The sequence below is a fragment of the Cyanistes caeruleus genome, chromosome 5 (assembly GCF_971803275.1).
Source record: "Cyanistes caeruleus chromosome 5, bCyaCae1.hap1.1, whole genome shotgun sequence".
NCBI lineage: Eukaryota > Metazoa > Chordata > Aves > Passeriformes > Paridae > Cyanistes > Cyanistes caeruleus.
Genome location: NC_141705.1, coordinates 77,753,779 through 77,779,413, shown reverse-complemented (window position 1 = coordinate 77,779,413; position 25,635 = coordinate 77,753,779). Strand labels below are relative to the sequence as shown.

The 25,635-nt window shown below is 42.8% G+C and overlaps 1 long non-coding RNA gene across 1 annotated transcript; it reads left to right on the top strand.

Moving 5' to 3' along the window:
* Positions 1–39: 39 nt before the first annotated feature.
* Positions 40–6,858, top strand: LOC111929060 (uncharacterized). The gene is made up of 3 exons (XR_015287307.1): positions 40–331; positions 3,781–4,009; positions 4,437–6,858. It is a non-coding gene; the product is annotated as an uncharacterized LOC111929060 (long non-coding RNA).
* Positions 6,859–25,635: the final 18,777 nt, after the last annotated feature.

The window sequence follows — 25,635 nt, the reverse complement described above, 5'->3', positions numbered from 1 at the left end:
CCGGGTAAGGCAGGAGTTACAGAACTGCGCCGGCAGATTGCGCGTTCAGCCCCTCAGAGCAGGGGGAGGCATGAAACCTTCCTTCCAAGCGTCCCCCTGTCCTCTTCCCGCCCTCTCCCCGAGGCTCATTCCAGCTTGTACACAAATCAGAGGTAAGTGACAGCAGCAAATCAGATCCCATAAATCACTCGGGACGTGCGGGGAAGGCGAGGCCGCGCCGCCGCCGTGTGAACCAGAGGTCACCACCATGCTCCTCGGCACCCACCTGCAGGCCCCGGCCCTCCCTCATGCTTGGGACCACATCTAAGAGAGAACCCACCCCAGCCACCAGGTCAGACTGTGATTTCAGATTTATGCCTGAAAGGTCCAAATCATGGGGCCTCACAGAGCTGCTTTTAAGAATTAAATCTTGACTTGATCCTCTCAAAAGCAGGCCGCTTACTACTGTGCTTCGGAGCAGATTTTGGCACCTTTAAGAATTAAATCTTGACTAACTCCTCCAGTGCTCACCCTCTCAAAACAAGGCCACTGATTTGTGTGCCTCAGAGCAGATTTTGACGCTGCTTGTGTTGGTTTGTGACTCCAAGTGAGGGAGGGAACTGCACCATTCTGCATTACCCTGGCAGCTTTCTTACACAATGGCTAAAACACAGCACACAGGTAGTTTCACTACTACCTGCCATGCTGAAGTTAATGGGAACTATGATTATAAACCGACAGGGACATGAAAAACAGTGCTGAACCAATAAATCAGAACAAAGTGTTAAGTAAGAAAAATCTCCAAAGTGCTGTGAGCAGGCTGGAGCCCCTCAGTGAAATGATCTGCTTCAGTGGATGATTAAATTACCAAAAATGGGGTGGGGGTAAAAGGTGAATGTCTTAACACCATTTTTAACATCAAAGGGTTTTCATTTTGCCAGAAAAGAACCCTCAGCACCTGCAGAATGGCATCAAAAGAAATGAAGTGGTTGCCACCACGCTGCCATTAACCAAATTCTAGCCATTTGTAATGTGTAGAAACTCGACTGACCAATTATTTTGTGAGTAATTACTTTCTCCACTCTGGGTACCTGCCTAGGTAGGTTTAATAAATGATAGCTTCTGCTCAGAATGTGAGATGCATAACATGATGAAAACAGCAAGTTTTTACAAATTTTGTTTTGCAAACACAATATATTAATTTGCTTGATATGGGACCGTGCAATGTTATTTCAACTGAAGATAATTTCCCAAATCCTACACCATAAATTCAAGTCATTCATGAACTTAGCACATTTACATATCCTTCAAAAGTTCTCTACATGATTAATTAATGAAGCTGGGAGGAAATAGTTTAAACAACTTCCTGGGGACTAAAACAAATCACAGAGACATTGGATAAAGGTTATTTTCCTTTTGACAGTATCAGGATGACTTCACCCTTCATTGTCGAGGTGAGGGTTCAAGCACAGCTCCCCCTCAAAATGAAGAATTGACCCACAAAGAGGTTGATTTTGATTCTAATGCTGTGGCCAAGTGAATATTTTCTTTTTCATTATTCCTATTTCTGCTTTAGGTCAGGATCAGGTGTCGCAATCGCACAATACTGAGTGAGAAGCTGTTGTATCAGAGTAACTAATGCAAGGAAGTGTTTAAAATCTCTTGTTAGATTTCCCAAAGGGAGGAATATTTTGCTCTGTTGAAAACCACAAGAAGGCACATGAGCTATAGGATGCTAAAATTTGTATCCTTTTTTATTTATTGCTAACACACACAAACTTAGAAAGCCTCATTCATGTCAGGCCTATAGCTAACTATCAAGAGCTGTGCTGGAGATCTCCCTTCTGCTGAAACAAAGGCAAAAAGAGATGAAAGCTTTAAAGTCTGGTGTGAGAAAAGCCATATGGTTATTTTTAGCCCCTGCATTTCATTAGTTCCTTCCTGATCCCTTTCTATTCTCACACCTACGCAGAGGAGATGGTATCCCATGTCCTGGAGCAAGTTTTGTAATGAATGAGGAATTCCTAGTTTGCACTTAAAGCTGTGCTCTTCTGGGAGAAAACACATCAGTCAGTTCTATGCTGCTCTTGTGACACCATCAGAAAAATCCCAGTATCAGTACTGAGATACACCTGTGAGAGATTTCTGTGAAAATTATCATCCCCCTCTGCTTTCACAGTTTTGCAGCCCTGGTCTGGATGTGTGGTAGCTGGATTTGAGGAGCACTTGTTGTCTTTTGAGGATGTATTCATGGCCATTGGGCAGGGAGATTGGTATTTAGCATCATCTTGGGGTAGCTGCCCATTTGGGTTGTCCTTTATGGAGATATGGGGAAAAAAATCCACCCTCCCTGTCTAGGACTGTGGTGCTGCAGTGTTTCCTCAGGTTTCCATCTCTAATTGTTGCTGCTTTAACCTAATTTCTAATGCTCTTTCCCCACAGGAGCCTATTTATGGTTTCCTGTGCTTGCTAAGGCATCTCACTGGCTCAACCCTGCACTGCAGGTCTCAAAAACCTGGGGGATCTTACCTGCTCCTGCCTCCTTAAATAACTCCTGATTACATTAGCCTCTCAATCTGACTCCAGGGAGAAATGAAAGTGTTCCAAAGGAGTGAAATCTAGGAAGCCTTCAGTGTTTTGGAGTTGAGATGCTCAGTTTTGAATCAGGGCATGGCATGAGCTGAAAACTGCTTTCTAGCCTTGTTGTATATGGGGAGTTATTGGCACCACCAGAACAGCATGAAATATTTCCCTTATGCTGGAAGCCTGCTTGACATGCCCTTTTCCCTGTTGGTACTTACAGCAGTGCACAATTTTCTGCCAAACATATATTTCAAGGTGGTTAAAGCCAAGCAAAAGCAGAGAAAGGCAGGTAGAAATTTACCTGCAAACCCTAAACAGGGGTCAGCTTGGCTTTCCATCATGTTTTCTGTCCATGAGGAATTTTGACAGGTTTATGAGTGACTCCAGGTTACCCTGGAAAGTGGAAAGCCTGTAATTAGATGCCCTGCCATCAACTACCTCCCACTGGCAACCAGTCTGCCTTAAATCTGCCACCAAGAAACACCCTCAGGGAGGCAAAAGCCACTCACCTGTCACCTGTGGGATGTACCTGAACACCCCCAAATTCATGGGATGGGGTCAGGGGTTTGTCCTGTTGCACTGCTGCCGCACTGAACTTGGGAAAAGCTTTTTCCCCAGCAGCAAAACACAAAGAGGAGAATCTGACCCAGATCCACCACCTCCCAAGCCACCAGCAGGACCCCTCCTGCTCTGCACCAGGGCACAGCTATGCCTTTTATCCCAACATGTAACAGGATGTTTTCAAGGGTTTCAAAAAGAGTTTAACCAAAAAATGTGTTATTATCTGAATAAAATGTTCTTGGTTTGTGTGTACCACCACTGTGCTTGCCATCAGACAGCTGCTGCTTTTTATCTGGGGAAAAAGCAGCCTCTGAAACAGCTGAAGCTATATGATGCAAAAGGCAGGCATAACAATAAAATACAATAAAGCTTGAGGAGCATGAGAGAGGACAAACTGTGCCAAAGGAATGAGGTGAACATTTTTTCCATCTGAAGTCACTCTAATATTTATGATTTTGTTATTTCTTAAATGTCACCTTCAAAAGAAGATGCATTACATAACAGAGAGGTGTTGCTAAATACCCAAACGCGCACAAGGACACACGGGTGCCGTAAAACTTAAGGTGGCTGCTTAATTAAAACACCAATGTTATTAATCATGTGTTTCTTGGAACTGGTTTTAGTGTGCTCAGATATTCATAGCTGCTTATCTCTCAGATAACAACATAAAAAAGGAGAAGACAAGCCTGCTCCATGGGCATCATGTGCATGTGACTGATGGATACAGCACTGAGGGGAGGACACTTCCAGACAGGCAGGAAGGGGCTGCAGCTGCAGATCCCAGTTAAAGTGGGGCACCAGAACTGTCCCAAATTCCTGGGGCAAGGGAAAAGGAGCACCTAAACCCCAGACTCAGGAAATTAAGCATCTCTCTGCATCTTCAGAGGTACTTCACAGGAATCATTTCTTTCATAACTGTAAGAAGCATCTTATTCACAGCAGATACCAACCATGTTGCAGCCACAGTTTGGGTCTGAGCATCTAGCTGTGCTTCACTTTATGGTGTTCATCTCTTCAGACCCCACAGCTCAGCTCCTTTAACTGTGATAACTCATGCAATATTACTCTGCAACATCACAGAGTCTGCTTTACAGAGCAGTAAAGTCCTTGGAGATGCAGGCTGAACATAAAAGTTTTACTGAAATATATACCTCTACATTTTTATTTTTATTTTTATTTTTATTTTTATTTTTATTTTTATTTTTATTTTTATTTTTATTTTTATTTTTATTTTTATTTTTATTTTTATTTTTATTTTTATTTTTATTTTTATTTTTATTTTTTTTTAAATTATTTTTTTCTTTTTTTAATAGGTAGAGGCAGCATTTTGAGTAACAAGCTAACTCTTTGTTAAGTAACCCTAACTCTTTGGAGAAAAGCTGGCCACATTCAAGTCTTTGGATCACTCAATATCCAATACATCAAGACAGGAATTAAAATAGTAACATTATTTGAAGATGACCACGGGCAACCACTGGGACTGACAGACATCCCTTTCTAAGTTTATAACTTCCACCCCTTTACACCTCTTGACCAGAAGAGTGTAATTGAAGAAAAAGTCACTGGTTTCAGCCCAAGTCCTTCAGTAGGACTTAATAGATGTTGTATTTATGGCAAATGTAGCTGTGGGCAGCTTCCACTCTCTCCCAGCCATAAACCAAGGGGAGGATTGGGTTACTGGGACCTGCCAAGTAGCTTTGCCAAAGTATGAGAACCAACACAAATAATTACTAGTTAGCAACCTCGTGTGGCATTTGGCAGCTGGAGCCCATGACCCCTACTAAGCAAAAGCTGGAGCCACAGGGAAGTGAGAGGGATGCAGAGACCATGAAAATTTGGGTATGAAGAAGGGAAATTCAAGAGAAGAGGGAAATGACAAAATTAATTGAGTGCTTAGTCTGCCATAGGAAACTCTACCCCAAAGTCCGGGATGGCCTGTCACTTGATTAAAGAGCTTAGGGGGCTGCACAGAGCTGGCTGAGGTTTGTTGTCATCCAACTCAAAATTCCTGTTCTGCTCAGAGCACAGAATTTGAAGGCTTTTCCATTTTAAACCAAACATCCCCACAAATCTGGTTTCTGAGGTTAGTGATTTTCAGTGAAAAAAAATTGAAATAAAAAACCCCCCAGACTTTCAAAAAGTGTGAAAAAACTTTGTTCCAGTGCAGAGGGACTTGATGGACATTTTTGTTGTGCAGCTGCATGGGAAAAAAGAGCAATCTTAGCAGAGTGCCCATACAGCTCCATAAAAGCATTCCTGTTCTTTGGCTCAGCCACCACTGGCGCATTTCATTGCAGCATCAGGAGTGGAGTAAAAGCCCTGGGGATGTGCCAAGGCTAACCTGCAATGAGCTGAGGGCAGGTTCACACTGCTGGGATGAGGCATTGATGGAGCTCATCTAGGAAATTTCACATTATCCTGCCCTATCAAGGTAGAGGGCTCCACAATTTGCTCCCTCATTTTTGTCCAATATTTCATCCTGTAAGCTTATTTTCTGCTTTTTGCCCTTTGGGCAAGGCCATCACAGTATTTTTAAGATCCCTCTGGTATAAAAATCCCAAATCCAGTGATTGAGTTTTTATTAATACCCAATACAAAAGTCCCCCAATATTCATGCTCTGAGAAGACTCCAAAGGAATGGAAAAGGCAGCTCGTGCTGGATTTCCTCAAGGAAATTTTCTTGCACTGGCAATGCTTAAATTTATCCTTTAAAACTTTAAAAATACTTTAAAAAAGTACTTCTGTGCCACCTAGTGGAGTCACAGTTAGTGACATAATTACCATTGCATTACCAAACCACCAAGTTCAAATGCTGTCCAAGGTGTTTTCTTATCACACATTTGTGTTTAGTGCCCAGGACAGGAATATCAGCCAGGTGATAAAAAGCTTTTATCGAGTGTTCTGGAATACTCTGCAACCAGAAGATGCCGTCCTGGTCTTTGGAGAGCCTGCCCAAGGGAAGGGTAAATAAACCAGTCCAAATACTACTCACATTCTAGCAGGAGCCCTCTCAAGCATGCACTGCTGGGTCTTTTTAAAGGTCTGCCGTGGAAAACGACTCCAAATGAATAAATGCTGTATTCCACTCGAAACCTGCATTCACTTGCTTGTAACCAGAGCAGTGAACTCTCCCTTACATGGCAGGGTTTGGTGATTGCTGTGGAAGCCCTGCCAGCCAGACTTTGCAATGACTCGAGGTTTCCTCCTCCAGTGCTACAGCAGCCTTACAACACCCAGCCAAAATGTGATGTAGTTTTACTCCTGCACAAGGAAAACCACAGCCTTTAAGCCAGATGGCAGCTTAAAGGAGAGCTGAAAAGAAGCTAATTTGGGACTGTGCAAAGTATAAAGGATCGTTTCAGCATCCCCCTGAAATGTGAAACTCCTGTGCCTGTCCCCAGTGACCAGACCCCACTAGATGGCAATCCAAGCCTTGGCTCTGTCCCTGCAGCTCCTCTGCTGCTCTGGAAGTGGTATTCCTTGCCTGGCTTAAAAATTAAGAGGCCCAGGTTCTTCATACAAGTATCTTTCTTTTTTTTTAATTTCCTTTTTCTCTCCTCCCTAATAGTTTGCCTTTTTAAATATGTAGTAATTGATTTTCTTTTTTTAAATCAGCTGCTCTTTTTGTAGTGTAATGCTTAAGTAGGGCTTAAAATTTTCTGGTATAATACACTGCTTTACAGAATAAATAAAACCCCTGGGTATTTTGAATCCAGGCAGCATTGGTAATGCAAACATTTTGTAATTTATGGCCTGTAATAAGTTGGCTTCAGGCCTACAGAAGAGGGAATTAGTCAAACATCAATAGATACATCACAGAAAGTAACTTTGACTGTTTCAACACTAGTCAAACCCCTGGTTTCTCACTGCTAAGAAAAACCTTTATCCTATCCACCTCTGCCCTAATTCCAAAAAGACATTTCATGTGATGTTAAGCAAACACTTAAGCCAAAAGGATATTTTTTCCTCTGAAAAAGTCCTAAACTTTCAGTTTTCAGCAACAGAAGTCATATCTATCTATCTATATCTATATCTATATCTATATCTATATCTATATCTATATCTATCTATATCTATATCTATATCTATATCATCTATATCTTCTATATCATCTATATCATCTATATCATCTGTATATATCTATATCTATATCTATATCTATCTATATCTATATCTATATCTATATCTATATCTATATATCTATATCTATTTACAAAACTTCATATAATAATTAAATTCTTCTGCATTAAAGCTATAGAGGAATTGTTTTTAGTCCATCCTCTGCTTCTCAGTTTATAGCTGAAAAATTGCTTTATTGTTATTTGCTTTGCAAAGATTTGATTGTAAAGCACTGTTTCTACTGAATGTAAAGGCTTTGACTTCTGTGCAGACATCATTAAACAGGGGTTCTGCAAATTAAACAGGGGTTCTGCAAATTAATGAGGGCCATCCACAGAAATTATCTGTTCATGGAAAGCAGAATGAAACAGCTGCACTGCATCACGGGATTTATAGAGGCAGAAAGAGAGACTGGGGTGTTTGTGATAGTCAAAGGTCATATAAAGATTTAAACTGCAGGTGGAGTTTATATAAATTTAGTTTATATAAAACCTCATATTCACCAGCTCCCTGGATAGAAATACATTCCAATGCACACTCCAGTATTTTAATCCCTCACAAGTTCCCCTCCAGCTTTGCTGGTGCTCTCCAGCACCTTCTCCCCAGCACTGGCACAGGTTCTCCAGAGAAGCCGTGGATTCCCCATCCCTGGAAGTGCTCAAGGCCAGGTTGGATGGGGTTCTGAGCAGACTGGGATAGTGGAAGATGTTCCTGCCCAGGGCAGGGGGGTTGGAACCGGGTGAGCTTTAAGGTCCCTTCCCTCCCAAACTGTTCTGTGATTCTGTGGCACTCAGAGCCAAGCAAATTCAGCTCTGCTCCAGTCCTATCCTGAATCCAGCACAAGCGAAACTGCATTTAAACCAGCGTTGCTGCAGCTCCATCCTGCTGAAACAAATGTTCAAACACAAGTAAGTTCCGTTTGAATGAAAATGAATAGTTACAGTAAACTCGCTTCTGACTTCCAAAAGCAAAAATTTCCTCTAATTTCTTTTCAAACAGAAAATCCTTCTCCCCCCAGCTGAGTACAAACAAACATCTGGAACTGCTGTGCTTTAGCTTTTGTTTATGCATATTTAATAGATGGCCAGAGGGTTAGAAACTGCCAAATAATTCTGCTCTTAGTAGTTTACATTAACTAATTTCCCTGGGATTCGGGATTCATTTGCCGGGTTTCAGATACAAGCAGAGGTTTTGTGTTTGAGCTGTGGCTCCTGGAAGGAACAGCCAATAAATGGAAAGGCCAGACACGCATCCCTAATCTGTCTTCATCCCTGAGTGTCACTGCACTGGGTGAAGCTGTAACATTGAACCCTGCAGGGGCTGTACTGAGTGAGAGCTGGCGAACAGCTTGAGCCACTGCTGGTCCCAGAGTCACATTTGGAGGAAGACGTGGATGTCACCTCAACAGGGCTTTTCTCTTTGGTGACTAATTTCACTCACTTTTAAACCTGAGTATTTATAGGGACAACTCCTATCAGTGTCGCTGCCAAAAATCAGTTTGCTTGGTCAGATCCTTGAAACTATTAATCTCTAAAAGGATGGGCTTCCAAACCTGTATTTGAGCAACACAGAAGGCAGGATTCATGGAAATACTCCAAGTCCACGAGTGCTAACTGTGGGGTTTTGCCTTCCAGTGTAACAAACATTTGGATGCTCTGCTTCCCATATGCTGGGAAGAGAAATAGTTTTGAAATAGAAGCTTAAAGTGGTAATGACCACTGGATCTTATTCTTTGGGGGGGGGGAAATAGGTCAGTATTGGGAAAAACCACAGATGAGAGTAGATCTGATGTGTGAAAAACATGCCTAAGTTATTTGCTGTGGAGATAAAAAGAAAAACTGTTTAATATAAATTGATCAACTGTTTAATGTAAATTGATCAGCTGTTTAATGTAAATTGATCAGCTGTTTAATGTAAATTGATTAGCTGTGTTTGCATAACTCCTTACATGTCTGTGTGCATCTGTGGGCAGACCACAGATAAGCACCTGGCACCTAAATAATGGCAATTCCACAGGGAGAACCCAGGTGTTGTGTTTAAAAGAAAAATGGTTGCTGCAGCACACGTGAATTATCTTCCTACAGCAGTAACAATATACTCAGGTACTGCCTGCCCTAGTGGTACCTCAGGTGTCACCTTCTTAGAGCCACCCATAAGTGGAATTTTTAAGGCCTGGATTAAGCAGATTGTTTCTATCCCATAGGCACACCTTTTTATTGAAAACTGCTCATTTACAACCCCAGTCACTGCTTCCCAGCCCTTCCTTACCCCAGCCCTCCCAGTTCAGTGGCTCAAGCATTTTCCTTCCTTTTGGGAGCTGTTCAAAAACCTCAGAGAGCTTCAGCTCCTGGATGTTTGCTCTGAGCTTTGCCTGTGCATGGCTCCATCCCACCACCAGGCTCCCTGCATTTCTTCCTGCAGAATCCATTCCCATGGGCAGGCTTCCCTCTACTTGCATTTTGTATTCATTTTTGCTTCCCTTCTTAAACACTTTTATTTTAATCCTCAGGGACAAAAGTGCATCTTAACTCTAGATAGGAAAAAAATTCATGATTAACACATCCCTTCCCAAGTGTTTTTCCCTTCCCAATTATTATTGTGCTGATTTTTCTTTTCCTAAGCACCCACTCTTCTCTAGTACTTGAAGCCAAATACAAAATGACATTAATTTTAAGACTGTCCACTTGGGCTTTTTAATTTGAAATTAGCTTTGATACACACACAAACTGTGCAAAATTGTCCTAGAGGTACAGAGAGAGTTCCACCAAGGGAAACAAGAGCATTTCAAGCTTCCTGTGTGCATTTAGATGGTGGATTTTTAATTATTGATTGATTTTATTTCCCAAATTTGCCATAAACCAAGAATTCCCCCCCTCAACTGCAGGGTTGAACCATGAGGAAAAGAGTTTCCTTTCAGTAGCCTGCTGTTTTTATCAACTTACTTGGGGGGAGATAAGCTTCCCCCAGCAGTGGGGGAAGCTGGGTCAGGAATTCTCATTTTAAATGAATTCAACAGTTATGAGAAAGTAACCAAACTGATATAACTACCCAACATATTGCCAGTGGTTCACAGTTCACTGAAATTGTACCTGAAAAGCAGGAATTCTGTGTATAAACCTACCTGGTTAAGCATCAGGTGCGGGCTCCTACTTGCATTTTCAACCACAGTTTGCAAGCTGGCTTGTTTCTGTTAAAAAATGATGTTAATGTTATGTTTTTTGGTCTTCAACACGGCTGCTCTAGGTATATTGAGAGTGAAAATTGTTATTTGAGTCTCTTACGGCTTATGATAGTTGATATTGAAAGGGGAAGAAATATGAAAGGAAAACAATGCCATTGTTTCCTTAATAGGTTCTTATTCTTTACAACATCCAGGAAGTTTCTAAGCTTGCATTATTAATGTGCACTTATCTTTTATGCAGAACAATACTAGAAGAGATTTACAGTAATTTTTGAGGTAAACCAGGGAAATTGAAGCTGGGGCACTAGCTAGTTTCGTGCATTTTTCAAAGTTAAGCCTTTAAGGAAGTTAGAAGGGGAAAAAAAAGCTTGTTCACTACAGATTCTCAGTAAGTCAAGCAGAAAATTATAATCTGAAGAAAAATAGCTTTTAAAGAAAGCACAGGCTTGCAGCATTTTCTTAAAATTACTGAAAGATTTTTGCATCTCGCAGCAGTTCAACACCACTGAGCAGCAAGTGTAGGCTTGGTATAAACACATAAATCAAAAACTGATTTCTTATCCTAAGCCTAAAGTTTCAGGGGAAAAAAGAAAATCAGAGGAACCTGGCTGCTGTTTCATAACAGACCCATGGCCCCAACTCCAGACCTTCTCTTGTGACCAGAAATGAGGTTTTTCCCCATGAAATGGCAGAGTCCAGAGAACATCTGAAGGAAACAGTGAATTCACAGATAAGAGATAATGTTTCCCACAGACTAAGCCATCATGTTTTGAATAAAATTTTCCCCCATAAAGTCTTTGTCACAGAGGATGACAAATGCTACGGTGCCTTGCATAGCTCTGATGTAACTTTACACTCTCTGTGTGAACTCCTAAACCTCTGGATCACAGTAAACTGTTCAAATTCCACATAAATATTTTCACCTCACCTTTCAGTCTTCGTGCCAAAAAAGTGACCCCTGGTACAACCCAAGGGTGGGTGTTGTTTCCTTGACTTGGTTCCCCTACAACAAGCTCTACCTCCTCAGCCTTTATCTCCTTCTACACTTCATGGAGTAATTGTGTCCTCCCTTAGTTATTGCTCCTCTGAACCATCACAATCTGCCTTGGTAAGTCTTTCCAGCTTCCCTGATGTTCCCTATGGCTTTTTTTTCCAAATTCCATTCAGGTTGTCTGGTTTATCTGTGCAAAAATTTGTTCTCCTGGAGGTGCCATTACAGCAGTTCAGGGGAAAGCTCTCGATTGTTCCTTGGATGAACATTAACAGCTTTTCACATTCTGTGCTTTGGGGAAAGAGTCCATCAGAAATATCAACCTCAAAATGTTTTAGACTGAACATGGGTGAGATACAGGAGAAGAGCACTGCATTAGGAGGTTGTACCAGCTCCCTGCTGATGCATTATTAACCTCTTGTCCACCCCAAGGCTCGTGCAAAGCCAGCTAAAGACAATGGAAGCAAAGCTGCTAACCCTATTAAAATATTTTGGCTGACTTCATTGAGTGGAGCTTGAGGCTACAGTTGCATTTGAAAAAATGTTATGACAAAATTAAAGCTGCTTTAATTTAATAAAGCAGATGCATGCCTGGCTATTGTGTTGTTTAGAGTTTAAGTATTGACTTGACCACAAGGGAATTTCTGAAAAGGGTTCTAAGGATGAATGGAGAAAAACCATTTCCCAAAAAGCCAGGGAGAAAAAAGTCAAAGCATGGCAAAGGGGAGGCATTATGGGACCCTTAATTTGAACTTTTCTCACCCCAGGAAATTCAGAAATGCCTGCAACTACATCATCTGCAACCAAAATCAACAGATAATTTAACATAGTTAAAATATTCTGCTTAACTGATGACTGTAATTTAGTCAACATGAACAACATGGTTTGTTGTTTCTTTTTTTTTTAAGGTATTTTCTGCTCTTATAAATAATTATGTTTTCTTTATTTTGCTTAAGTCTTGAAAACTTAATCACAGAAAATGGGAAATGATGCTGGTATTAGTGTAGTTGCTGAGAGTAGACAGAGGTAACAGCCTTGGTACAGATGTTTGTGGTAGTCAGTTGTGCCATTTCTTGCTAGGTTGAGTCACAGCACATTGTTATTTTGCTTATTTCCCTGCAGCAGCCTGTGCCAGAAAACTGGAAGCAGAAATCATGGTTCTTCATTAGAGAGTTGACAGAAAAAGCCACTAATTAAACTCAAACATGGTGTTAATAATCCATACGTGACTGTGAGATAAATATCCAGTTTCTGGGTCCAGCTTGCCATCAGTAGTTTCAGACAGCAACAATTTATTCTGATTTGTTGTGCTGAACCTGACTACCCCCTGTCCCCTGAAGTTCCCTAGGCACTAGAGGAGAAGCATTAAGGATTTTTCCTATGCTTTTCTGCTACCACTGCACCAACTCATGGGAACAACTCTGACTTTTGACCTCCAGGGAAAGCACAGCTTTCACTGTGCAAAAATATCAATTTAAAATGTCCTGTTTAGAAGGAAGGGGCTGCAGAGTCCATGTGGCATCTCCCAAGGCTGAGCAGTAGGATCAGTGCTATTCACAGAATCAGTAATTAAGGTTGGAAAAGGCCTCTAAGCCTGAGCCCAATCATTAACCCAGAACTGCCAGGTCCACTGCAAAACCGTGGAGACAGAGGATTTATTCCATGCCAAGGCATGGTTGGACTCCCCCTGTTAAGGGGATCTTTAAGCATCAATTAGACAGCAGAGCTTCTGTGTGGGAATGGATTTCATCCCAAGTGAAAGCATTAAGAAAAAAGCAGGATGTGTCTCCATAAGATGTCTGTGAAATTCGCATCAGTAGACAAGAGACAGGGGCCAGAAGGCTCCAAGTGGAGAGGCAGAGCAGCACAAAGAATGTGTGGTTACCACAAAAATACACTGTATCTTAAACAAATCCCAGAAAGAGGACCTTCCTGCTCCTGAAAAGCATGAATTCTGAGTGGCTATTTTTAAACAGATAAAAACATATGGATCTGAGAGACTGCCAGCTGCTGGCTCGGCATTTGTTTCATGCCGCTGTTGGCAGCAGCGGCAGCACAGCCATGATAAGGCAAAGCAAACTCAGATAACATCTCCCAATTCACCATTTAAGAACTTAATGGAATTAGGGAAGAGGGAGAGGGGTCTGTGGACACTTCCAGCCCCTGCAGTACCCCGAGATGTTACTGAGCAGCGTTTCATTTCCCTTTGAGCACGTCAAACAGGCACACTGGCACGATCAAATAATTTGTACGTTAAATGCCTGTCAACAATTCCCAGGTAATTTTCCCCCTTTATTCTTCAGTGCTTAGTACACATCTGTCAAAAGAGGCCAGTAAATAATACCTCAGGCAGAGGTTTTACTGTAATTTCTTAATTTTCTAGCAGTCCACAGTTATCTGGACATACAAAGGAATTATTTTCTCTCCACCAATTAGCAGAGCGGGAGTTCAAAAGCCTCCGTGACTGCTTTAACACAGAGAATTCCTTAATCCATAAAAATTAATGGAGATTATGTTAAAGAGACTTAGATATTTAAATCCTTCTCCACATTAGTCACTCTCTTTTATGTGCAGGTAGCTGCAGCTGAAGTCCTCAGGAGCCCTGTGTGTGGCAGAATGAACTAATCTCTCCAAATGAGAAACGTGAGCTTTTGCCAGTTCTCCCCCGACAGCAGAAGGTGGCAGCTTCTGAGGTCTGACTTTCCCCCCACTGAACCTCTTATGACTTATGTTAAAATCTTAATTGGCCCCAAAAGTCCCAAGTGGAGCTGTTTATTATTGCTGTGGTTGGCTGTCCCAGTTGAAAACAACTTTGTTGTGCAATTAAATAGAACCAAGCACCAAGAGAGAAGTTCTAAATTTTCATTTTTCCTCAAATCTGAAACATAGCTTCATCATTTTATACAAATCCCAAAGTATCCAAACAGAAACTTTACACTGCTCTTTTAATGGCTGCGCAGTCTTCACATGCACCTATTAATTGTAGTTACATTAAAGGTTTTGAACTCATTTTCTCTCAACATCATCACTTTAAATAGACATATCCTCAGAAAGAGAGGAGATTTTCAGAACAGAGTAATTATCTTGATGATAAAAAGTTGCATTTCAAAGATTTGCTAGAGGGTATTTGCTGACTGTACTTGTCAAAGACAAAAGTTACAGATGGGGGATTTTTATTTTCCACTCTCCCTTCACTTCTTTTCTTCCTGGCCCCTGAGTGCATCTCCCAAATATTTTTTTTCCCTCTTAAACCCAGAGGCTCTTTGTGAAAGCAACAAAGGGGCAGATTTCCCATATTTGGGACGATGAGGAACTACATTTACTCAGGTTGGTTCATGCCCAAATTCACAGCTCATTTCGGGGCTGGGGTTGACTTTGAGCTGTTCAGATGCTTCCAGCAGAAAGCAAAATGTTTCCACAGCTTCAGAGACAACGTTCACATTTCCAAGCTGCCTTTCTTGTGGTGCTTTTCCCTTTGTGCCTGTGGATGCAGAGACACAGCCTTTTTCTCCTTGTGCCCTTCTGAGGGCATGAAGCCACCAGGAGCTGGGCCAGTGGGAATGTGCAAGTCCTATTTTTCACAGAATCATTTGGGTTGGAGAAGACCCCTAATTGGCCATAGGAAAAGGGGGAATGGCCCTAAACTGAAAGAGAATACATTTAGGTAGGATATAAACCTTAAAGAACAGCAGCACACCGAGGGCTGTAGCTCACAGAATACTTTGGGTTGGAAGGAACATTTAATATTGTCTCATTCCCATCCTCTGCCATGGACCTTTTCCACTCAACCAGGTTGCTCCATCCAACCTGGCCTTGAACATTTCCAGGGATGGGGCAGCCACAGCTTCTCTGGGCAACCTGTGCCAGGGCCTCACCACCCTCACAGGGAAGAGTTTCTTCTTGACATCTGATCTCAATCTCTTCTCTTCTAGCTTTAAACCATCGGCAGGTTCATCTCATCACCAGCTCAGCACTGTTTCCTTGTGCTCATTAATTATCTGCAGTGGCTTTCTGGGGGGAGGAGCAACCTACAGGAAACCTATCCTCCTTACACCTGCTGACCATGGGTTTTCCCTGCCCAGAGGAAAACCACACCATTTCACACTCTCACCCCACATCCCATACATCCTGTTTCACTTCCAGTGCTGCCCCATAACACCTCAGGAGAGATGCTTGGAGTCTCCCACGGCATAACCTGTATCCTGTTCATATAAAACCTGAACACAGGCACCTTTTTCCTCCCCTCTTGGAGGGTTTCTTAGCAGCAAGGCACGCTGCAATGCTCGGGAAGGATGGAGCTGCCCCTCCAGGCTGCGGGCAGCCTCCAGGGCTGGCTCCGGCATCCCCCATTACCACTAGGGGTCAGCCGGAGCCCGGCGCATCCCTCTGAGCAGCGAGGGATGCAGGGAGGGATGCAGGGATGGAGGGGCGGTTCTGACCTCTCGGCCTGCTCTGTTCCAAAATTAGCATCAGGCCAGGCAGCTGTGAAAGCCAGCCTTCAAAACAGCTTAATTTGAGTTGCTGCCTTCAAAGGAAAATTGTCACAGAACCGGGAAAAGAAATGCAGTGAGGTGAAGGCAACAAGTGAACCCTGTGGTATCTCTGAGGGACTTTCTGCTGCGGCTTTACAGCACAAATTCAGATACCTGAATATGCTGTTTGGGCAGAATTTAATCACAAATACACAGCACCTTTTTCAGCAGATTGAACTAATAATCCACCCATAAAAATCCAGGATGAAGCCCTAGTGGCTTGAGACCTACTCTAAATAAATATTGACAATTATTTCATAAAATCACAGAGCACTTTGGGTCGGAAGGGGCCTTAAAGATCACCTGGTTCCAACCCTCTGCCATGGGCAGGGACACCTCCCACCAAACCAGGTGGCTCAAAGCCCTGCAAAGTCATCCCTGCTTGGAAAACTGGAATTACACTCCCCCACAAGTTTTACTCCCTTGCAGCAAACCAGAGCAGCCAATTGCTCTGTTAGTGGCCAATAATATACAAAGATGTATTTAAAACAATAGAAGAAAGCAGATTTTAGCCCCTAGAATGGACATTACAAAGCAGATGTGCAGCACACAGGACTCATGGGAAAATTCACTGAAACATTTTCAGAGCATTTTCAGCAAGCTAAGGGGTTTTTTTCTATGAATTTTATGCTTACAAATTGATGTTCCTTTGGTGAAACAGTCTGATATAATATAATTCTGGAGGTACTTCATTCCTCCTACACAGTTCAATAAATTCTGATTAAATTTTATATTGTTTTCCAACTTTTTGGCAAGGATTATGCTAGAAACTACTAAGTTGTATGAAGAATAACTTTTTCTTTCTTTATTTGATTTTGCTGGGAGCTCTGCAAATTCATGCAGCCTGCTGAGAACAACATCTAATTCTTGTGAAAACTAGAAATGAAGAACAAAAAAATCAGTAGCCCTTTTGGTAAAGACAGCCTTCAGTCCCTGAAAGCCTCAAGCTGCCATTTGGTTTCCTTCTCAAATAATAATAATAAAAAAGAATCACCAAACTTCCTAATATAACTATCAGATAGCTTTCTGGCTTTTTCAGAATTAGTTTATTGATCAGAAAACAGCAAAAATTCAGGCAAGGACTTCTCAATAGTGAGACTGGAATGGTCTGAACATCTGATAGGGACTCACCTGCATTTCTCAATTTCATGCCGGAAAACTGAAGTTTTAAAATTTGAATTCTTAAAGAGAAACAGCTCAAACTTGTATGAAAAGCCAAAAACAAAAGCAGTTTTTCAGCTCTGGGTGATGACAGAGCGTGTGAGTGGGAATTCATGGAGCAGAGCCTGGTTTCTGGAAAGCGAGTGGCTGATTAGCAGTGCCTGCCTCGCAGTTATTGCTGGTAGAGCACGGAGGTGGAGAGAGAAAGAGCAGCAGGGCATGAGTCCCCATCTCATCAAGTGCTTTGCAGCCTCTTTCAGACGTGCAGAAGCAGGAGAGCTGGGGTTGGGGATCGACAGACGCTGGGGCTGCATTGATCACCAATTCCAAACTGAGAGGCCAAAGAATGGCTTTGAACAAGGATGACTCCAGGGCTGTGGGGGCTCAGGCAAAAATCTAATGAAGTCATCTAAGGAGCTTCGTGGCAAACAGCTTCCCTGCATGGCAAGCACCTCGCTTTGAGCCAGCCCATCGCTCCCACCAGAGGAAGGCACTCGGCTCTCTGGTCCCATGCTTGTGGAACAGGCCAGAAACAGAGGATCTGGTAGGACAAGCTGCTGCCTCTGCCTTTTGTAAAGCAGAAGTCTCCATTGTAGCTCATTAAGATCTGTAATAGCCCTACAAGCTTGTATACACCAGGCATTTCATGAATAGCAAGTTTTTGGCAGCTGACCAATCATCTGAATATTTCAGGGCTTGGCAATATTTCAGTCTCCATAGCAAAGGAGGTCATTTTCCTTCTATTCCCTGGAGTGGCAGCTTACAGTTCAGTCAAATTCCTTCAAGTGACCTTTCCACGTATTTAAAATATTTCTTTTAAATAACTTGCCATTCTGTTCCAGCTTGTTGCAGCAGTTACAGCTGCAAACACCCCAAACCTAGGATAAGGTTCTGATTTTATGTCGTATCGTTACTAAGTCCTCCCCTGGCAGAGGCTGATTAGAAATGACCAATTAACAGTCCTCCAGTCTGTGGAACGAGCCTAATTAGCCAGACTGAGGAGTGCCTAGGAAGCTAATGACTTTTCCCCTGTTTGCACAGGCGAGGATGCCCAGTCAGGGCAGCTTGGCACGGCTTGAGGGGGCTGTCAAAAGCAGGATAAGTACCTGCAGGGCAGAGTGGGAGCACGATGTTCAGCGAAAAGGGCCTTTAGGAGGGGGAACTGTCCCAGCTGGGTGCAGAATCTCTCTTGGTAGGAGCAATCCAGCCAGGCTTCGTTCTGCACAAAGGGAGCCAGACCCTCTGGAAGGGAAAGCTCCCGGCCCGCAGGGCTCGGAAGGGATCGGTCCGCACTTGGTCCCAGGGATGCTGAAATACAAACGAGATGAGAGAGGCCTGAGGCTTGCAGGAGGACAGCAATAGGGTCAAGAAGAGGAAGTTTTGGGGCAAACATGTTTTGGCTGGGTGTGAGCACCCCTGCTATGTACGATTTCTTCTTTTTTTCCTTTAGTTGCAAGTCCAGCTTGGCTACACGGGATCAGGCTGCTTTCCACTCGAATGACCTTGCAGTTTTGCAATAAGAAAGTCCTCTTTAGTTTCTATGAAACTGCAGGGCTGACCAAAATAATTTTTCTATTGTTAAAACAACTAAAATAGGAGTTTTAACTGGCTTTGCTGACTAACAAAATTATATTTTTTTTCCACATGGTAATAAGAGAGACTGTCACTTAAGACTGGAAATTCCCACAGTTGCTAAACAGAAAAAACAGAGGAAAATCTTTTTAATGTCATGCATTGTGCAAAAATACTTAACAATTGACAGTCTCAGATTTCTTGTGCATTTCTCTAAATATTGCAGTTGTTTTGTGAAGACCACTGTGAACACAGCTGTGCCAAACCAACAAACAGTTGAGGCCATTGTTGGTATTTTGGCAAAACTCTCTTCAAGAAAAGCATGAGAGCCAGCTGGGTTGGAAATTGCAGATTCCAACTTTAAAGATTTGAGAGATGGAGTATGCAAAAATAAAGAGGGGTTATTCTGCCGTATTTACTCACACCAGTAACAGCCCTTTGGAGATCCACTTGCAGCAGGGGATATATTCAGGCTGCAGGGCAGATAGACTCCATGAGGAAAGGGGGAAAAAAAGCCAGTGCTGTTGAGGAGACAGCCCAACAGCACTGGAATGCAATTTGGGAATACCAAAGTTTTAAATCCCAAGTTTTAGACATATCCATCAACCCCCAAGAAGTCCATTAATAGAGAGGGCTCAACCGGTGAGAAAAGATCTGGCATGGAATATTTTGTGCTACCTCATGCTGCTTTATGCTCTGGAAACGGGTTTCAGTGGCTGTGTCCTGCAGCTGTGAGTGAAGTCAAAATATCCTCTGTAGGCAGAGAGATCCAATCCAGACCTGCCAGCCCACCAGCATGCAAGCCCAGCCAAAATTCTCCATCTAAAGTTTACCTCACGTGCTGGTCCATAGCTGTGTCATCACATTCACAGTTGACAGCTGCTTAAAGCACCTTGAGGAGCAGGATTCAGAGCACTGTGCATCCTGTGGACACATAAAACCACCCACTGAGGTTATGGTGTCCCCAGGGGTCCCACAGGCCGGGTCCCCAGCAGGTGTGTGCGGTGCTGGGACGGAGACAGAACAGCACCGCAGCATCTGCAGCCTGTGCACAGCCTGTGCAATGCCCTCACTGCAAATAACGCCATGGCAGCAAAGTTTGGCCTGCACACTGCAGTGAGTGTGTTGGTGTTTCTGTTGCCAGCATCAGTGGAGAGAGAACAGACTCCTCCGTCCCGCTGAACAGCAGCAGCTTGTGATTAAATAAAGGGTTTAAAACGCTTAATTTGGATAGGTGTTACTTTCCTCCTAGTGCCATGCTACCAGATGTCCCCTTGCTGACTGAAGGTGCTGTTCCTGCTGCTGCAGGATTCCTGGGGACCCTCCTGGTGCTTTCTCCTTCCACACCCCAGCTGCCAACACGGATCAGCCGAGCACAGCTGGCCTGCCCAGTGCACCCAGGTGACGCTGGGCTGCCACGGGGAGCCCGCAGTGATTTTGGGATTTGGTCACACATCACACGGGGAGCCAGTGGGCTGCAGGCAGCACCAGCAGGACTTGTGGCTGGCAGAGATTTTACAGCCTTTCTCAGGAAACACAACTCACCAGCTAGACCTATATAAAAGCCAGTCCCCACCAGCAAGGCGAGCGACAGCGGTGCCAACATTCAAAGTGGTAGGGAGTGCACGCTCTTTTTTTTTGGTGGTGGAGGCCAAGCAAACATGATGCAGTCTGTGTTTAGGGAAGCATATATTCTGCTGTGATGTTTGATCTGGCAAGAAACCACGGTTCCTTCCTGCAAGCTGGCAAAACACTAAACAGGGGGAGTGCCATGCACAGACAGTCTCAATTAAGCTATCTTTTCTGAGCTATAAAGCAGCACTGGGCACACAAAACAACAGAAAACACATTTGTTTCCTCTCCATCTGCACAAGAATATACAGTGATTCAGTTTTACTCAATTGGCAGCACCAGAAGAAGAAAAAACATGCATTTAATCTTTGTTTAGGACCGCCACACTCTGTACTGGCTACTGGTAGTCTCTAAACTTTTAAAGGAACTAAAGCTGCCTTTAGAGAAACTTAAATCTGGAGCTAAAGCCCATTAACCATGGTCTGTAGTGCACTAAATGGGGCACAATTGCAACAGGTTACTAAACAACTGGAAAATACAAAAAAAACTTCGCACAAACCAAGAAAAAATAAAAAAAAAAACCTAACAAAACATAAAAAAAACCCCCATTCACATCCCTACTACTTTAGTTCCTAGTCATGAGATTCAGTTAGAAACACATTTTTAGAGCAGAAGTAATATTTCCTTAATTACCTTTAAAAACCTGGCACTTTCTTAGAAGCCACGTGTATAAATTAAGCGATAGGTTAATTAAAATTTTAGTAGCCCATGACAAGTTATTTGACAACATTTATGAAGTGATGAAACTGATTGCAGCCATGGCCTTGACCATGGATTATACACATGAAAAATCTCAGGCTGCTGCAAGACTGAGAGAAATGCAGGCTATTTCATGGCAAAAATCTTATTTTGCATTTGGGTTCCCTAAACCACCATCTCCACCAGCCCAGGTAAGAATCTAAATTCTGTTGGCTAAGCAGGGAGTGCAGGAAAGTTGGGTTGGGAGACCTGACACATCAGTAGTCCCTTTGTGGTCAGCTCCCTCTTTCCGCTGTGCCATGTCTTATTGTCACTATAAAGCAAAGAGAAACCCTTGGATTGTAAAATAATCTACTAAGAACAAATTTAGGTCTCTCTGGGTTTTTTTTTTTTCCCTTCCCCATAACTACAGTCTACATGATTAGTACCACTCAAGCAAAAGAGGAAAATAATCATATTCAAATTTGGCCTTTGATCAGCAGCGTTTCTCCTTTGCACGAGAAAAGTTCAGTCTGGGTTTGGCTGGTGCCTTTGAGATAAACAGAAAATTACCCTGCAGTTTTTCTGGCAAGTTGGTGAGGAAAGAAGCCAATACTCAGCTAAAATTAAATGTGAAATTAAATAGGGTTTCCTCACCATTTAGCCTCCTCTGGATTTTTAAGCTGTATAACTGGGGATTCCATATCTCTTATTTCACACATTAGGGGAACTCCCCAGCCTGACCATTCACAGGACTCTCTTGTATTTTCAGGGATCTCTTCCTTAAAAACAGACAACTTTGGCTGCATCTGTGCTAATGTGAGCCTGAGGGCTTGCCCGGTGGGGGTATCCCATCTGCATCCCATGCACGGCAAAAACCCCCTGGATCTCTCTAGCCTGGCCAGGCTGCAGCTGCAGTGGGGCCGTGACACACACGAGGAGCCTGCAGAAGTTGTTGCAAAGCTGTCCTTGAGCTGACTCTGTGCAGCAGCCATGGATGTACATTATATCTCCTCTCTGTATTACAGAGAATGTGCACGTCTATCACAGGAGCCGTGTGAGCCCTCTGTGAACTGTTTTTATGACTAATCATGCCAACTAATTGCGGGACATCACACACAGATTGTCTTCTTGTTTATGGCAGGATTAGCTCTCTATCCCCTTAGACCATAATCCAGTGCTCAAAGCTCCTCTCACAGACCCTTTGGAGTGCTGCTGGTCTCAGATTAGTAAATTCTAGGTGACCTGTGGTAGCATCAAGATGACTCATGTTGCGTGAAATACCGACCTTGGCCAAAGCTGAGATAGAAATATTCCATTTTAAAAACTGGCAGAGGCTGCTGGGACACAGTGGGATACAAGTTCCCTAACTACTAACCTGAAAAACAGATTACCTGGAAAAATGGCTGTTAATAAATTTAGGGAAGCTTTTTAGCTGATAATAACTTAACTAAATTAAGACAATTTGGCAGTGGAAGAGGAAATAATCAGCACAGAAAGAGAAAAAAGCACAAGTTCAAGGTTCAGTCAGAGACAGCATCTGAGCAATATCTATATCTTAAAACAGCTGACAGAAATAAAACAGCAAGTAATTGTGATATACAGCTGACAAAGTCAAACAGATGTCTTCAAGACCAGATAAAACCATCTAGATTACAATCCACATCAAAACTACTTTGTTCCTTACTAAACCATAAAATGAATACATCTGCCTGGAGAGAAAAAAAAAAAGTATCTTGCAGTTACAACATTCTTTCCTTTAGTCTTATTTACCCAATCTGGAGGAGAAAAATAACCCCAAAATTCTATTTTACAATTGAGACTGTCATGTGGACATGGTAAAGAAAGCCACTTGTGCACTTATGGTAGAATTGATCAGAATAGAAGCACAAAGCTTGATGAAAGGCACTTGTCACAAAATGCAGAACATGAATTATTTTCACAGAAACACGCAGCATTTAAAAAAAATCCAATAGTCAGGACACACATGCATGCTTAAAAGACAAGTCCCAAAGCAGTGTTTTGAATTATATATTTATAATTCATATATATATACATATATACATATATATGTATATGTATATTAATTATAAATATATAATATATATACTTTATCTATTATAAAGTAACAATTTTAGAAACATGAGGCCTTCTGCATTCCTCTTTCCCACAAATGACACCTGAAACAATTCAGGTCACTTCTGAGCACACATGTCTGGTAACAACAACATGTAACACAGCAGCCAAGAGTGGAACAGGTGATTTGTCTCCCCGGTATTCCCAGCTGTTCAGTGGCAGCAAGCCATCCTTAAAATGGCATATTTTGGCAAGGATATCACAACAGTGAACCTAATTTTTTTTTATTTTTTTTTACTTGGTAAACAGCACCACATTCCCCTTGGATCCACGAAGTTCCTGTGACACAATGTGCTGACGATACCTGGCTTTATCAATCACTAAAAGCTTTGCAGCGCTTTTTATTCAAGAAAAGTATTTTTTTCCTCATTGGACAGATGGAAAGGGCAGGGTGAAGAAGAATAAACACTGAATTCATGACCACTTACCACTAAAGGCAACCTGGCCTGGCCAAACCTGGCCTCAGTCTCTCGTTTCTCTGGAGTGCGGCAGAAGAGGAGCCATGACATTCAATTTAGGTGCCTGCAGCAGACAGCCCCAGTGTGCCCCTCAATTCCATGTCATTATTTAGAGTTCAGACAGGCCAAATCTTCCATTCTCCAGCTGAGACTAACCATGTGTGCTGAGCAACACCCTGCTGTTTCCTTGCAAACCCATTTCTAAAGTTTCCTTTCCCAGGCTGAGGGAGAAAAGAGGAGTCAAACAGTTTTGGTTTTTTTTAAGGAGAAGCTGTTGAAATCCCCTCAGTCCCTGGCTGTTTCCTCACAGCAAGGACACAGCAGCACAGAGGAAGTCAGCAGAAGCCCTGTCCTTGCATTCCTGGTAATAAATTACATTTTTTGGGGTGCCTGGTGGCAATTAACATCGAATTCCTTGCACGGAACCAGCAGGACACAGACAAACACTGTTTTGTCCTCTTCTCTGAGTAACTCAAGTGTCTTCTCCTAGTACAGTATCTGAGTTCATTATGGTGGCCAATGCACTTCGAGCGTTAATAATGGCATTTCTGCTCCCACTCCCTCCATAATGGGTAAATTACCTTTAGGAAGGGGAAGAGAGGGGATATGTCACTCTACCAGGGTGACATAGAAAGTCCACAGGCAGAAGTGAATTGCATCCAGAGTCCCATGCTAACACCTTAAACTCCAGACAGGCTTTCCTCTTTATATTCTGAAGGCACTCCATATGCAAAAGGAAAGCATTTCTCCTTCTATACTGGATTTTATCAGCTGCTTAATATATTGATGTTAAAATGGAAAATAGGGAGCTTCTACTTTATTAATTCCTTTTTTTACAGCCGTGAATCCTCAGCTGAATACAAATTAATTTTTTTTCCCCTCACTGTCCTTGCTTTTCATGGCCTCCATGGGTATTTGGCCACTCTTGGGATAAGGTCATTTCCATGATGCCATCCCCTCCCTCTCTCCCACCCTTCCCTCTCAGGTATTTTTATTAGAGCATCAATCACAGCAGTGCCTGGGCACGAAGTGTCACCTGGCTAATGGTCCGTGCCTTCCAGACACCAGAACAGCTTAAAGACACACGTCAGCACATCACTCCTGTCACCCTAGCGATGCAGAGTGTTTAAACCACAGCCTCTGTGCACAGATTTCTGTACTGGGGGAAGGCAATTTGTGCCAGGCCTCCTGATCCCGGTGCCTGAGAGTGTTTCAGGGTGAAGCAACCTCTTCACAAAGCACAAATTACTGAAGCAAGCGGCTTTCCAGGTTTTGTTGGGATCCAGGGACAAAGCACCTGGATCTGCAGCATCCCTCTCTCAGCTCCTGGCAGTGCCCCTGGCATGGCTCAGGAGCCCTCCTGCTCACCAAAACCAGCCTGGCTCACCCAACAATGCAAAACCAAAACTTAGGAAGCACTTCCATAAGTGCTCCCAAAACCAAAACTGAGGGAGCACTTCCATAAGTGCTCCCAAAACCAAAACTTACGGTGCACTTCCATAAGTGGTCCCTGCCTCCCAAAGGCTGCTTCCCCCCCTCCTCCCCCTTTCCAGCCAGGCAGCTGTTTGGTATTCAGAGCCTTTGTCTCCTCGATCAAGTCAGCTCACATAATTGATAGTGGAGCAATTTCCAACTTAAACTCCAGCCATTAACATACAAAAAGCAGAACACATTTGGAGTGCTTCACTGTTGGAGGGAAGGAAACATTAGTCCAGGAAGACTTAACAGAGATGGAAGCAAGCAAATGGCTTTTAACTGAATCAAGGCATTTATATCTTGACTTTTCCCTCCTTTTATAGAAGGATTCTAGCCCTGAAAAATAAAACATGGACATCTCTTACAAAAGGCCAAAAAGCCCTTTGAGTTTCATTATTTATTTCAGACTTCAGCTGGATGCAGATATATATGTGCTCTGAAACACTGAAGCATGGTAATCACAGCATAATCAGTATTCTCATCTGCATTAAGAGCTGATCTTGCATTCATCAGATCAAACCCAGTGCTCAGCCCATGAGCTTATTCAGCGCTCTAATATATTCCATTTCTCTTGAT